The 16,890-nt window shown below is 39.8% G+C and overlaps 1 long non-coding RNA gene across 12 annotated transcripts in view; it reads right to left on the bottom strand.

Annotated features, from left to right (window-relative positions):
• Positions 1–526: 526 nt before the first annotated feature.
• Positions 527–16,890, bottom strand: part of LOC101723282 (uncharacterized) — a 65,328-nt gene continuing 48,964 nt past the window's right edge. For 11 of the 12 annotated variants that reach the window (XR_015444724.1, XR_015444725.1, XR_015444719.1 and 8 more), the window contains one exon: positions 11,545–13,236. This is a non-coding gene — a long non-coding RNA (uncharacterized LOC101723282). Of the gene's footprint in view, positions 1,500–11,544; positions 13,237–16,890 lie in introns of those variants that run through there. The other variant, XR_015444723.1, reaches the window with a different exon arrangement.

Here is a 16,890-nt window from a genome sequence, read left to right as displayed (position 1 = left end):
ATATTATTTTCATATAGAGAAAGACATAATAAAATTTAATCCACGTAAGATAAAAATAAAAAATTTAATCCATGTAAAAATACATACAGTCACAAAAGCCTACCTTCAGGGTTCCAAATTCCTGGTTCTCTTTCTCTCTTTCTCTCTCTCTCTCTCTGGTTAGCAGGTTTTTGTTTCTTCTAGACAAAAGTGTGTGTGTGTGTGTTTGCATGAGTGTGTGTCTGTGTATCCTCCAGTATTCATGAGAGATTGAGTCCAGGACCCCCACAGATACCAAACTCTCAGATGATCAAATTATGATATCCTTCTATATAGTTTAAGTCATCTCTTATAAAACCTGATGCAATATATGCTATGTAAATAATTTTTATAATACATTGTTTAGGAAATGATCAAAAAGGGGAAAGTCTGCACACGTGTAGTACAGAAACAATTGTTTTTAAAATTTTTCAGTCTGTGGTTGATTGAATCCATGAATCCCACAGAGGGCTGATTATATACATATATAATTTTATGCAAAAGAGATCATAAGCTCTCCTATAACTTGCCTTTTTTTTTTTTACTTAATAAGGTCTGAGGCTCTTTCATGGCAGCACATTTTTTTGACTGGCTGGCTGCCATTCCACTGAAGGGCTAATTTATGCAACAAGTTGCCAAGGATGGCTGCTTGGGTGTTTACAGTATTTACATCATCAACAATATTAACTCTTGTGTGTCTATATCTACAGGATGAAGTCCTGACTTTGGGATTGCTGAGTCAATGACTCTGTGCCCTTTAATTTCTGATAAATAATACCAAATAGATAGTGCTTAATTAATAATAAACAATCAGTTGCCTGTATCAATCAGCATTATGTCTATTTGCATATAAACAGAAACCGAAGATAACTTTGGTTTAACCACATAAACATCTATTCTCATGTGATAAAATAAGTCCAGAGACAGACAAGACAGTCCAGAGGTATCAGAGTCATCAGAAGAAACCCCAGAGTCCTTTCTGCTCCATCAGTGAGATGTGTGGCTTACATTCTCAAAAGCACCTCTGGGAGCTCTGTATGTCACTTCTGCATCCCAAACAGCAGAAAAGAGTTGGGGAGTGAGGGGCACACCTCCCAGATGAGTCAGCTCCTTTTGAAAAGCCTTTTAGGAAGTCCCACATAAATTCTGGCTTATAGCTCATTGCCCAGAATTAAGTTACACAACCACACCTCATGATAAGAGAGGCTGGGAAATGCAGTCTTTATTTGGGGCAATAAGGAAGCCTGCAAAACAATTAAAGTCCAGCTGCTAAGAAAGAAAAGAAAAGAAAAGAGGCCAACCACTGTCTTTTTCCCACATCATTATTCATCTTGATAAATTTCAACAATACTGCTTGTTTTTGATTTGTTTAATAGGAAGGGCTGAATACATACACTTAAACAAAAAAGCTCCACGACAATTCCCACATTCTTGTGGCTCTGTTTCATCTCTCTTTTATGTGCATATTGGAAGTCTTCATTCTAGTGCAATAAGAAAGTTAATCTTTATAAGTAGAGCTGAAATGCAGCTGTGAAAGAAGGTTTGGGTATATGGCAGTAGCAGTTGTTATTACCAAGAAAACCCTGGTTCCATGTATGGTGAGACATATGAGCCAATCATCCAGCTTTAACAAATATCAACTCAGAATGAGTCTTGTTTCCATTAACCACTTTCCTCTTCCCTGTATGTGTGTGTGTGTGTGTGTATTTTTTTTTAAAAGAAAACATCAGCCATATATTTTCAACTGTAAATATTTCAACAAGCACCTGTTCCAAGAGGCCAGCATGACCTCCCCTCCCCACCTGTGGACCTATGCCTTTCCAGAACTGTCATTTCCAACAGACTGTACACACCTTTCTGCCAATACACACACACACACACACACACACACACACACACACACACTACCATCACCACCACCAAAGATCATGTATCCTTAATTAGCCACATTAAATTATTACCATATGTCCTACCTCTTTCTTTGCTAAAGGAATTAACCACAAAGTGTGGTAATGAGACAGATTAGTATATATACAACAATGATCCTTCTACTCCCACCTAAATGTAATAGTAAATGTCTAGCTTGGGTTGAATAGTCAGAATTTTCTATACTGACTAATATATAAGGGATACCCAAATGTAAGCTTAAATTTGGGGCAAAGACATAATCAGGACATCTTGTTTTGTCAGGCTCCCCAGATAAATTACACTTTTAAAGTCTTAGATATGAATCTGTGTAGCAGCCACAGGAGGGCACAACCGCAGGAACAGAGTTACTCTTCAGTTTGTTTTTTCTGTTTCCTTGCTCTACCCCGGTCCCACTGTTCCTGGCTTATCTGTACAAAATAGTCTTCCAAAATAATTTTCTTTCTAGGAGCTACCTCTGCTTTTTTTTCAGTGAAGTAAAGAACATCTTCCCTTCACCTGAACTTTCTGCTTTCCAGAAATAGAGCCTGGCATTAGTCAGCCAATCCTGCATGCTGAGGACTGCCCAGCAGGCGTCAGGGAGGGGCAGGCTGCTATGCTAGACCCTTATGTAAGAGCCCTACACTTGAGGAGCAATGTCTAGCAGAAGTGACCATGCCAAGCAGGGCACTCCCGGCACTCCCAGAGGGGCCTTCCACCCCATCCCCATCAGCACTGACCCTTGAATGTCACTGGGAGCTCAGAGTGGGTCATTTAATACTTGTTCTTTTTACCACAGCTCTGGCAGCTGTTTTACTAGGGAATCTGAGGAAAGTTATCCTTCTACCTGCTAAGTCCAGATCAGGAAAATAAGTACCCTTTGAAAGAACAAAGATCTTTTGCCGAACTGGGACTGAAACCCAGGCTTGTCTCAAAGCAAGAAACATTGAATTTGAAAAGTTGTATGCACATGGGCCGCATCAACATCAATTATTTTGGTGTAGTATCTTTGTACTGGAAAAGACCTTAAGAGGGAATGTCTAGTGCTATTCTTTCATAACTCTAGTTAAAGGATGTTGGGGGTAAGCATCTAACAACTGCTGAACATCTGAGACGCACACACTTCTACTCCATTTCAGACAAAAGCCTTAACAGGGAGATAGAAGTGATATCAAAATTAGGTAATCTGTAGTTCTGCCTTTCCCGAATACTGCTAACTCCCATTTCCATGAAAAACACTACAGAAAACACTAAATGTGACATTTCCGGTAAACGTAGATGATGCTGAAAGGTTAGGTGACCTCACGAAATATTTCCCCAAAAGAATCCATCAGTTATGTGTGCTTTGATTCATTTATCCATTCCATCTTCAGTATGTCATTTTAAAATGTCAAGAAGGAAAAGGTCATTTGCAGACATGCAGCTTCCCCATCACAAGCTAAGCCACCAGAACTTGTCAAAGAAAACCAACCACAGATCCTTTCTCTTGTAGGCACAGATGGCAGCTGAGAGCGAGATTCTACAGAAATTGGCAGCAAGGGTCCAGTCACAATGATCTTAGGAAAGTTTGGATATTAAGCAAAATATCTCCTTTATGCACCCATAGTATCTAGGTATGGAGGATTAAGACTTCATTTCAGAAACAACCCTTATAGGGACCTGCAACTTATCACACCAAATGACAAAGAGGGCTGGAATCAGTGATATGTAGGCAAATGTTGAATGACCAGTTCTGCAGGGAAACAATGCTCTGATCTGTGCTGTTTGCTATTTCTGTGGTGCAAATGCTCACCTTGGCAAAGTTCAAGTTACCAATGTACCTTCATGAGGCACAGAATTGGAAAGAGATGCACATCACTGATTCCCAAGGGCAACTGTGGGCCACAAACCCACATCGGTACAGCACTGGCTGGGATGGCCAACCAAAAACCATTTCCTGCCCAACATGGGCTATCTTACTTTTCCATCTTTCCTTTCCACAATACAGAATGACTCTAAAAGGGAAATAATACTTCAGCTCATTGATGGAGCTATTACTATTTTTTATTTTATCTTACTTATTTTTTTATCTAGTCAAAAGGGGAGCAAGTCAGGTACTTTTGGAAAACCACTATTATACCCTGGTCTCGCCTGACTAGGTTCCTATGTTACAATTCTGCTAATGTCCAGACAATACGAAGCCAATTTGATCCAAAATGTTGAAGTATACCCAAGGGTAGCTGAAAGGTATAGGGATTAAGCATATCAGCTAAAGTCCAAACAAATTGGCCTCAAAGTCTGTCCTTTCTTTAGAATAAGACAGGCAATTTAGGGTAAGTTCCAATGATCTCTCCTAACCTCTTGACACTGGGGTAAAATAATAACCTGACAAGCTCCTATGGTAGATGCAAAAGTTACACAACAAATGTGTATCAAACACTTAGCTCAGCATCTGGCACACAAAGCTCCATAAACAGCAACTCCAATCATCATTACTCCTATAGCCTAGTTTTATCTCCACATTGTAGCTACCTAACTAGTTTACTGAGACCCCCTCTGTCTGTTTCCTGTACATCATGCCAGGGCTCACTCTGTGTCCAGAGGCCTACAGTGGAACTTTAGCTAGTGGTCCCTATAGCCCTATAGCAAGGCCTTTTCTTTCCCTTCTTATTTTTTTTGTACTGGAGATTGAAACTAGGGCCTCATAAATGCTAGTTGAGTGCTCTATCACAGCTACATCTCCAGCCCTTTTTTATTTTATTTTTATTTTGAGACATGGTCTTGTTAAGTTGTGAAGCTGTCCTTGAAGTCACAATCCTCCTGCTTTGGGCTCCCACATAGCTTGGATTATAAGTGTGTACTACCATGCCTGACTTTTTCAAAGTCATCACTTTTACTTTTTTTTTTTTTTTTGTACTGGAGATTGAATCCACAGCCTCAAACAGGCTAGGCAAGTGCTTTACCACTGAACTACTTCTCTAGTTCTGGCATTTTCTGTTTAAAACAAATACTGAAACAGATATTTCCAGCAGCAAACTTAACCATCAATGAACAGAGAGGCTTTGGGAGTGAAGGTCATAGTGAGGACTGGGGACAGGGACACAGTAGGATCCATCTGAGCTTCCAAACCCCTCAGCCTGGGGTTAGCTGGCAGCAGGAGCCCTTCCCCTGTCTGCTGGCTCTCTGGTGCTGCACATTACCTGACATTTCCTCCCTGTCTCTCTACCCTGCTTCTCTTTGCCTTCATCCCTATGCTGAATTTTCCCAGCCCTGCTTCCTTCCTGAAACATACACAGGGGCAGAGACAACAATCAAGACTGGTCTCAATCTTTCTATTTCTGTGTCATTTTATAGTTTCCAAACCCTTTCACTTTCATTTATTTTTTGACCTTATCAGAAACCTCAGAAAGCCAGGGTTGACCTCACTTCACAAATATTTAGGAAAAGTGTCCCAAAGAGTTCAGTGACTGACCAGCAGAGCTAGGTGGCCCTTGGCTCTGGGTCTCCCTCCAGCATGCCTTTCGGTTATGCAGAGTTCTGACCCAAAGCCAGTTTTCTCTGTCAAGCCCTAAACCAGGCAGTAGACCCAGTCTCATCCTTGTAAGGTCAGGACAGTGGATTCTATGAGCTCTCCTTGCTCTAGGTCGGAACACACTGTTCCCAGCTTAACTAGTTCTATGGTGACAAGAGCACAGCTGAGCCCCTTGCTTACCCTAAATGGATTCTTAGCCCAGTGAAGTTATATAAAGGTTTCTGGAATTCTCAGAGGAAGACCAATAAACAAGCAGTAGAACTGGGAAGGAGTAAGGAATGACCCAGTGCAGCTTCTAATTGCATTAATGAGCAAAGTGAGGCCTAGTGAATAAGGTACATAGATGAGGTCCCAAGACCTGTTGGTTAGTAGCCAAAGGGGGTCCAAACCCCAAGTTGCCTGGCTCCTTGTCTAAAGCTCTTTCACCTTAGGCCAAGCCTGCCTCTTGGATTTCTAATCCTCTTTAAAGATCTAGGATTTTCAGCTGTTTTTTTTAAGAAGGGAAAAACAAAAAAGCAAGGATGTGTACACCCAAATGTGGAAAACAAATGTGGCTCCTCTTTCTCTGTTGCTAGATCCTATATTTCTTTTCCATTATGCTCAATGCAAAGATTAGGAAATGTCAACACGGAAGAAAATATTTTATACATAAAGAATTATTCCTTTGAATATACTGTGACATCTTTCTTGAAACATATGTAAGGCCTGATGCCAAAACAATTGAGATTTCCTTTCTCAAACAAGACCAAATGTCTGAAAGAGCAGAAGAAATGCCATATGCAGAAGGTTTGGAAGTCTTCCTTTGGAATTTTCTTGAGAATCCATAGCGCAGTCTTTTGTGTGTCTTGGTGCAATGATCCTCCCTCTAGGTGAGATTGGACCCTCAGCATCTGCTCTAGCAAAAGCCACTATCCTTCTTCACCTTTCCACTGCAGAGACTCACAAAATGTTGACTGCTTATGTGGACCTGAGTCTTCTTCCACCCGTGACAAAGTCAATAGATCTTATAAAACTCACTGCAAATCAGTCTCCTTCCAAGACCAGATGAACAGTTCCAGGGAGATTTCATGGGAGGTTTCACCTTCTCTCCTACCTCCCAATGTTCTGGTCTGGTTACTGATGGCAGAGATTTCTTTTTCAAATGGTTACATATAGAAGGGGAAGTGTGAGGTTTCATAGGGAGAATGATTACCAAATGGGAAACCTTTCATGCTGAAATAAGAGATTTTTTAATTAAGGGTAAAAACCTGGTTGAGTAACCAGTTAAAGTACTTCTGGGAGAGAGTAAGTAAACAAATGGATTTTGTGTAAATGACCCACTTTCAGAGCTTCCCTTGGCTAGGATAGTGTGGAAAGATGGACAAGATGGGCAGGTGAAACACTCTCAGAAGAAAGATGTGACCGGATGTGTGGAAAGAGCCATTTTCCCAGCTTACCCAGAACACACTGTAGCACAGCCAGCAAAGAAAGATTCATCATGTAACTAATGACACTTAAATTTCAACTTTCTTCAGTTGCACTGGTTCTTTCCAAGACTCTCTAGTTAATTTTATATTTATAATTTTTTTCGAAGAAGGTCCCCCAGATTAAATAAATTTCAGCCAGCAGAATGTGAACCTGCCCCTGAGTGTGCCAGGCAAAGATTCTATAACAGTTTCATTGATGGACCACTCAGGTGTGGGTCAGGGATGAAAATGCTTAGAGCAGCTGCTCTTTTTGGACAGCCCACCTCTCCCTATTTTCTGTAGACAAGGCTGATTTCTATTTTGAAGCCCCTATGGAGACACACACACACACACACATCCCAGAGGATAGATGCCTGACAGACAATTGCTGCAGGGTGTGGGAACTGGAGAGTGTGTCACCATGTGCTCAGGCACATCATGCAACCCTGTCCTCTAAGGACTGGAGCTTCCATGGGTCCCTGAATTGAGTGAGGAGCACATTTCTTTCTCCAAACACCCCCAGGCCTCCTTTGCTACATGAGAACCTCCTCTTTACTAAATCACTTCCTCCAAGGGGCCAGGGATTTAGCTCAGTGGTTTCACTGCCTGCTCCACAAGTACAAGGACCCGAGTTCTATCCCCAGTTCCAAAAAAAAAAAAAAAACAACAATAAATCACTTCCTCCAAAACACCTTCTTTTTCAATTTTGTCCTCTTTCTTGTTCTTGTGCAATTTGTTTTTTGGTTTACCATTCCCATAGTATGATGTTTAACAAAGCAATGTTAATTTGTCTTTCCATGTAGCAGAAGGCCCTGATAAGCAAAGTTTTCCAAGAAAAGAGAGGACTTTACATCAGGTTCTTTTAGTGCAAACAGAAAGGGGAGAGGAGAAGCAAACATATTAAAATGGAATTACTGTTTTTATAAGGGCATATGTCATCACTTGTAACTGATCTTTATTCATCATTTCTCCAGCCACTGGAGACAAGGCTGCTGTGAGCCACCAGAGAAGGACTGTGATGAATTTAGACAGGGTGTGGGAGATTCTGCAGTGGCAGATGGAGGTTGAATATGAAGGAGTGCTTGTTTCTAGGGTTGATTCCAGGGCCAGTGAGAAGCTCGCTAAGGGAGTACTCCAAATGCTTTGTGTGGTTGGCTCAAATATAAACCAGGTTTATTTTTCGGCCTCATCTTTGGTGAGTCAATATTTGTAAAAGTGCTGCAAATATCACCTCAATCAAAATGTTATTACTGTGTTCCTGTGGTCTTGGTTTTATTGTTTGCTTATTGTTTTTCTATTGCAGGTTTACCATAAGGTCTCTTATCAGGTAGTTTTTAACCTCGTAAAAAATAGTATCTGCTTGCAAAACTGCCACACAGCCTTCCTGGTGTCCATGACTGATCAAATAAACACTGACTTCTTACTGTTTTTTTCACAGTACTGCTCCAGTCCTACAGGGTAAGAGAGCTGACACCATGGGTATTCAACTGGTGATGCACACAGGCAGGGCCTAGCCAGACTATCAGAGAGCCCATCTTAAAGGAAAACGTGTTCTTGGTGTGAATCGGGGCCAGTGCTCTGTTTGCTTGCTTTTGGTGTGCTGCTTCCCTTTTCAACTGAATCCATTTCACATTAACAGAACAAGTGACTGTATGGGGAGTCTTGCATTCTGAGACATGGTGTGTTCAGTGATGAATCCAATCTTTTGGTTAGATGAGCCTCTCTTGGCATTGTTCCTGAGGGTTGTGTTAACTGATACGAATCTAGCTGATTGCCTGCACTCCTGAGGATGTATAGCTTTCAGTTCAGGTTTGAGCGCTACAAACTCGTCCAAACAGCACTCTTGTTAATGATGTTTTAAATTCACCTCATACTACCCAGCTTAGTGAGCCCACTCCAGGAACAGAATAACTACTTTTCAGCTGATTCCACCTCTCTATATTCAGCTTGTAACTAGGATACCTCAGCAGAGAAATCCCTCCTGACTCAACTGGAAGGTGAACACCATTTCAGGCAGACTTTGAGCTTTTGATCATTATCATTTATCTTAAGAATCCACTGTTGCCTAGGTCTATATTTAATTGTCTCACATTTTTAAGCCTTTGGTAACAGCACCACTAAGTTCAACTAGTATGTTTACCATCCATGACTCATCCTACCACACTTGTAGGGCAGGTAGTTGTTGACACTGGTATTCTATAGGCCAGGAAACATATTCCCAGTGATGACATACAGAGAATCTGGGGCAGAACAGGATCAAAATTCTAGATACTCAGGCTGTTCATCACTCAAAACACTAAACACTCCTGAATTAGGTGGACTTTCAAATCATTTTACAATAAAACCATTATTCAAAGCATTGCCTTCTCTAGAAAACTTTTTTCAACCACTCTAGTCTATGTTAACTTTTTTTCTGAATTTCCTTCCTTGGCCTCCCCTGAACTCATAGTACACATTTACCTGAGTGTGATGATGGTCTTTAATCATATCTTCATCATATGGTCAGTCTTTTCCAATGGACCGTCCCTCTGGAATATTGTCTCATTAAGGATTATCTGATTTTATTCCTTTACTTCTCTTAGTGCTGCTTATTCTCAGATGGGACTGAGAATGTTCTGTCCTATGGCTACCACTAGATGTAGTGGCTGTTAACTGAGGACAATAAACTGATGTAACTGTGAACCAGGATGTGTTCGTCATCTTGACCCCAAAAGAACAAAAGTCCTGCCTCCCCGGTGGTCTCCTCTGACCCACCCAGGCAGCCACCGCCTCCTGTAGCCCTGACCAGAGTCTTGCTGGCAGATACTGTACTGTGCACTGCCCTTGAGGTCTTTTACAATGAAGCAGCTCAGTACCTAATCTTGAAATGAGCACCCACAGATTACCAGGTTGCCCTGGGGAGCTGGCAGCAAAAATAGAACTGAGTAATCCAGCTGTCTTCATGTTCAGATCATCAAGCTCAACAATATCTGATTGTTTATAGAGAAGCTGCTCTGCCATGACATGTACATATGGGGCGCCCACTTGTCTATCTTGCAAACTCCCCATATAATCTGATTGCACAGAGCAAACCAAAACATGCATCTACTTCTTAAAATATAGTACAAATTGTTCATTGTAGAACACTTGGGAAATGAAGAAAAACATAGAAAGTCATAAAGTTATTCATTATGTCATCACCCAGAGAAAGAAACCAATCACAAAACTGTTGGCATATTTTTTCTAGTCTTTCTTTTTCTTACATAAATATTTTTCTCATATAACTGAAATTGTACAGTTCTATAACCTGTTTTTTTCACTTAATGTTAGCATTTCACTTAACATCTTTTCAAGTTATTAAAAATTCCAAAAGGATGATGTTTAAAGGCTTTATAATATTTCGCTTCCCAGCAGTACTCTGATAATTTAACTTGGCTTCTGTGTTCATTTGTCATGTTAATGTTGTTGCAGCGTGCAACTGGAAAACCTGTCTCAAATCATTCCACTGAAGTCTTTTTTTAAGCAAATAGTCAAAAAGATCCTCTTTCTGCTGGAGAAAATAAAAATAATTTCTCATGACAAACCTAAACATTTTTTTATGTAAAAATGGCTAGCGCATCCAAGCCTGTTGATGCACCATTGGTATTTCCTCTGAGCTAGTCATTGGAAGGATCATAGACACTTTCCTTGCCAGCTGACAGCTTCAGATTTAAAGCACCAACCTTTTCTCCTTCTCACTCTGGGATTTCCTCCAGAATGCAAAGCCCAGGCACACTCCTGCACCAACAAAAGGAATTTGTGGGTAAATACCCCATTTCCTAGCTCCTTCCCGGCAAAGTCCTGACATGTAGGCTACTCGAAGGTTCCAGGTAGGACCAAGCCCCAGATGCCCATTTGGGTGGAAATCCCCTCTCACTGGCTCTTTTTCCTCCTGTCTAAATGTCCCCACTCCTCAGTGACACTTCCTGAGATCCACTCTGAAACAATGAGAAGGGAGGACAGTCCCAAACAATACCACTCATCTAAAATCTTACCAAAGAAAGAAAACAGAAGAGGAAAAACAATTATCTCCCAGTTGACCAATAAATTATTTACTACTAATAATTATGTGCTATATGTGGAAAAATGCAAGAGTTACATCATTACCTTCAAGACCATCTGAAGCCTTCCTCATTTTTGAGCCACCCTGATACTCTTCCAGCCCCACTGAAAATACTTAGCATAAGTTTGAGTAAAAGCAGAATACCAGCCCTCATTTTTTTAGTGGTCATTGTTTAGAACACACACATTGTTTGGCTTAGAGCTACTCAGAAATAGTCTTGTCACTGCTGTGGTTGATCTGTGAAGAATCTGGAGACATAGTCATTTGAAATGTCAGCAGATTTAAATACACTAAAGTGTCTGCTAAATCCAGCCGGTAGGTTAATAGTCTTTGTTTATACAGTTGTGGCTTGATATAAACCTGCAGCCATGGTGAAGTACCACATAAATAACTTCCTGAGGAGTGCTTGAGGCTAATTCATGAAGCAATTCTTGTTTTAAATAAATTAGGGAGTCAACTCTGAAATCTCAAACTGTTTACAAAAAAAAATTAAGACTCCTCTTTCTGTATAAAATAATACAAACCTTTAGCACACTTCTGGAACATTCTCTTATAAGAAGGATTTTATATTCCTATGATTAAAGAGTGTATAGTCTTTCCTTGTTCTTTATTTAGACCACATTTCTCACAGTAGTATACATTTTTCTTCTGTTTCTTTTTTAGTTTTTATTTCTTTGCTTGGCATTTAGAAATAGATTAAAATATTCAGAGGCTAAATTATGGTATATTTCTCACTCCCGACTAATATATAATTGAACATCAATACAATTCTAACTTACAAAATGAATATAGTCAGCCCTCCATAACCATGTTTTCTGTATCTGTGGATTCAACCAACCATGGATTGAAAATATTTTTATGTTTCTCTAGTAACTATGTTTCCTTGTCACTATTCCCTAGGCAATATAGCATAATAGCTATTTTGTGGATTTTATATTGATTATATATTGTAAGCAATTTAGAGATGGTTAAACTATACAGGAAGATGTATGTAGGTTATACACAAATACTATGCCATTATATGTAAGATTCCTGAGCAACATTGGATGTTGGTATCTTGGGTGAAGGTGAGGGTCCTGGAAATATCAAATATATTTCAAAAATATCTCTTGTCTTTTCTGTTACCCTAAGCCTGGGCTGAATTTTCTCTTTTAGTAATCCCAGCTGTGACTCATCTGAGATTATAGATCAGTTTCTAACACAGAATTATGAATGGAAAAGGTAACTGAAGTTATAAGTCACATATTCAGTTACATCCCATATTTATACTAAGAGCCAAAGAATCAAATGCTGCCTCAAATATTGCCTCTGGATCGCATTCACACAGGTAGAAAACTGATTTTATAGGACAGAGGGATGTCTTATTAGGAATGGTTATTGTGATCAAATGAGGGCATTGCTAGTGAAGATCAGATTAATCTACATGTCACCAAATAAGTGTCCTAGCAGTTTCTCTCCTAGCTTCTGAAAACACATCAACCTTAAAATAGCCAGCAGAAAAGTCTGGCAGTTACAGCAAATTTATCAACACTCATGCTGGGCTTGTTTGCCAAAACCCTCAGCTGGGCTTGATGTCCGGAAGATGAATGGTAGCAGACTGTCTAAGAAGCCATTCCAGTTGACTAAAGTAAAGTACCAATTCTTAGGGCTCTTCAGCTGACAAGGAGAGAAACCCAGCTTACACTGGCTCAAGGAAAAAAAGGGGATGAAGATTATGTATCATGTACCTGGAAAGCCCAAGGTCTTCAGGGAAATCCAGGGAACTTCAGGCAAGGCTGTATCAATGCTCCAACAACACAATCTAACCAATGTTCCTTTCTCTCTTTCCTTTCCTCCCTATACTCTTGGTGCTGGAGACTCATTCTACAGACTGGAGCCTCTTCGTCACAGCTCTGGGAAGATGTAGGGCTATTTATTTGGGCTCAACTTGTACTACTGACCCATCCCTTTGTCCTTGGCTTTTGGCCTGGGAATTATGGCCTCGATCTGGAGATAGTGCTGCCACATACATATGACTTAGGAATTGCTGAAACGTGGTTTCCCAAGAGACATTAGGGAAGCAAGGAAAAACGTCCACTGTTACATCTTATCTTTCATTTAAATCAGTGGTTGGTTGAAGACAGCAACTGTGCCATGCATCTTCAAGCTCAAAGCAGCTAGTGTGGATCCTCATCTCTAACAGGTGCTTTTCTCCACTTGTTGATCCATTGCTTGATTTCTGTAGAATCCTTAAAAGCCAGGTGGTTTCTTCTCAACAAAGGCCATGCAGTGGCCATCTGTGGAGTGAAGAGAAAGAATCTCACCAAAGGGGAGAGCTTATACACACAGTTATCTGTAGACACAGATTATCTGGCTATTTTAGAAAGCAGTTTAACTTCAAACATAAAGCCCAAAGCATATGGGCTGAAAGAACTGACTTCATGTAGTTCTAGATACCTGACAACCTAAAACAGTTATGGTGAAACTTTGGAGTTTTCAATGATACAAATACCCTGCTGCAGCATGCGTGCCATAGGTTCACCACCATTGGCCTAAATACTTTTTGAGTGGTAAACCAGTGGCTGGTCCTATCGTGGGGAGTGGGTAGCTACTTATACAGTATTTTGACAACTCTTACAAGCCTTTTAAGTTTCTAATTTCTCCCTAGCCCATCAACCAAAGTCTGTGTGGTGCAGTATAGGAAAAAAAAATCACTAGAATGAGTTCAGGTGACAACTCTATCACTAAGATGTGATTTTGTACAAACTTCCATCTCTCTATCATTTGCCTCATTTATAAAGCAAATAGTTCAAGTTCTAGCACTCTAAAATCCATGATCTTTGAAAATAATCCTGATTTCTAGAGCCCAAACAAATAAAATAAGAGTTTTGGGGATGGCATCCAGTTATCGATACATCTTTTAAATTTCCCTAAGTGATTCTGGTGTGCAGCCAAGGTCAGAATCACCATTCTATTCCATTCCACAATCTTCTAGAAGGGAAAGCTGAATTGCAGACATGGCAGAGCATATTTCCCAAAGGTCTCCATCCACAATCAGTGTGGTCTTGCAGAGAGCAGCATTTGACGTAAACATTTCACTCACAGCAGTAGAAATTATTTTGTCTTACTGATGCTCCTAGTGCCATCTGACACTCAGATTATTCCAGGGAAAGCTTCCAGAATTAAGGCATTATTATTTTGGTACTGAATTCTTAATATAAATTATTTACCTGAAACCATTTCAGCCAAAAGATATTTTTCACTATTAAGAGAATAGAAGACTTCAAGATATACTACATTTTGCATAATGATCTAGGATATGAAAGTCACCTAACTGACAGTTTAATCATTTCCATCTTCTTATATAATAAAACATATTTTTGTTCAATTACATGAATCATCAAATTTGCTCTAACATCAGAATGCGCTGAGAAGCAGGAGGAAATATATCCTCAGCAATTAGCTGCTTTTGAAAAGATCATAATCAGTTGAACTTTCTATGGCTCAATAATACTAACTAGCATTTATGTCACTTTCAATGATAGGTTGGTCCGTTTCATTGAACCTTTTCTCCTGGGGAAAATTGCTATACGATTTCATGATTCACATCCATACCTCCTGCCACATAATCACATGTTCCATGCAAGCCTGCCTCCTACGGAAAACGGCTGCTTTTCACCTTTGTTATTTGTTCTTTCTTGACTTTGCTTTATGAGCTCTAATGCCCTTTCAAAGTAGCAAGACAGAAATAACCTATCTTGTAGTTTCAGAAAGTTACCTTGTCTTCATGACACTCTATTCATTTACAGGCTTCCAAAAATATACCTAACACAATTCAACACATTATATAAATAAAGTTAATGAAAAATTGAACCCTCTTTGTTCCTTTTTTTCCTAAGCATTAAAACAAGGAAACATTGTGATTATATAAAAATATATTCTTCTTGAATAAGCAAAGTTGACACCATTGGTTTTCTTCAGAGAGGCTCAGACTTGTGAGAAGTATTTTCCTCTCTGAGTAGAGAAGTTCCTGAGTGTAAAGGGAGTCTTGTGCCTATTTTACATGGCTTCAAACCCAGTATTTCTTACACTTCGTGGTGGATTGCATTTCTATAGGGATGCTCAAAATCAACACCTTCTGCAAAACTATTCCTACAGTGATTTTGTATAGTAATTGGGATTTTTGGCTTCCCTTAATTAATCACATTGTCTCATAATACAGGATTTCCATTTCCACCTGGCAACACTTGCTTGGTGTTAAGTACACGTTACTGCTTTTAGAAGAATCTTGGCCATCATCGTTTCTGCCATTCCTACCTCATTTACTTCAGTTATGGGATTTTTCTCTGGAACCTTATGCTTGGGAAATTTTCTATGTGCAGGTTTCTTGAAATCTTCTAGGATTTTTAAGGAGCTTGTATTAGTCAGAGCTTTTTGGAGAAATGGAAGCAATAGGAGATATAAAAAGATATTGCCAGGCATGGTGGTGCACACCTGTAATCCCAGCACTTGGGAGGCTGAGGCAGGAGGATCTCCATGAGTTTGAAACCAGCCTAGGCTACATAGTGAGTTGTCTCAAAAAAAAAAAAGATATAAGGAGATATATACAGAGAGAGTGAGAATCTGGCAAAAAAAAGGTATACATCAGGAAAAGAAAAACTTGTATAAATATTTTAATACTAAATTTATTGAGACATCAAGGGATTAATACAAGTTACCTTTGTCCTCTACAATTACAAGAGGTGCTCAAAGTGGTGGCCATTAGCTTTCAGACATTTATTAGTATGATGAACTGCTAAAGTGTACATACATTTTTGTCAGCCTCTCTCTCTCTCTCCATATATATATGTATATATACACACACATATATATATATTCAATCATACACACACACACATACATACCATACATATGTGTATGCATACACACACACAAGCTGGAGCTAATTTTAAGGAATTGGCTTAGGTAATTGTGGGGACTGGTGAGTCCAAAATCTGTAGAGCAGGCTTACAGGCTAGCATTTCAGCTAAGAGCTGATCTTGCAGTCATGAGTCTGCAGAAATTCAGGCAGAGTTTTTATGTTGTAATCTTCAGGCAAATTTCCTTCCACTTTGGGAAACTTCAGCCCACTCTTAGCCTTTCAACTGATAAGATGAGGCCCATGGGAGAATGTCCTTAAAAAGAATTGGGATCTCGCTATTTTCTCTTCCTATTTCTTTACTCCATGGCTGCCTCTTTTGCTGCACGCTTATGCCAGGACGTACTATGTGACCACAGGCCAAAAACAACTGGGGCAATCAACCATGGACTGAAACCTCTGAAACTGTGAGCCAAAATAAAACTTTCCTCCTTTTAAGTTAATTATCTCAGATATTTTGTCAGAAAATGACAAATACATATAAACAAATATACTTTACAAATATACTTTAATGAACCTATTAAGGTTTTAGATATTCTTAGTTGAGTTTTTGCACCTTTACTAAGTTGGAAGATTAAATATAACACAACCTGGATTTCCAGATTCTCTAGGAAAACAACGGCATTTAGCAATGGACCCATAGAATGATGCTGAATGGCAGTTGGATAGAGCTAGTTCAGGTGCCTCATTTCAGTCCATGGTACATACCCCAAAGAGAGAGGACTTAGACTGTCCAATTAGCCACAAGCACTCCTCACCCTATTTAAATTACCAACCTGGTTCCTCTAAGTGGTACAGCTTAGGACCCTGACCTAAGCCATCCAGGGCCATTTTCCTTTGGAGCCCACCCTCCAGGCAGGCTCTTCCTGTGACACCATGCTAAGCAGTGTTCCCCATTCTTCACTCACCTGCATCTCCCAGGCTGATAATAAAGGCCCATTTTTCTGGAAACCATGGAGTCATTTCCTAGATCAATTATCACCTGCAACCTCATTCTGTTTCCTTCTGCCTTTTTTCTCTTCTGTTTAAAGTG

The sequence above is a fragment of the Heterocephalus glaber genome, unplaced genomic scaffold, assembly GCF_053883595.1.
Source record: "Heterocephalus glaber isolate CG9 unplaced genomic scaffold, H.glaber_assembly_v1.0 deba00001606, whole genome shotgun sequence".
NCBI classification, from domain to species: Eukaryota; Metazoa; Chordata; class Mammalia; order Rodentia; family Bathyergidae; genus Heterocephalus; species Heterocephalus glaber.
Note: the sequence above shows the minus strand (reverse complement) of the source record. Positions and strands in the feature narration are given on the sequence as shown.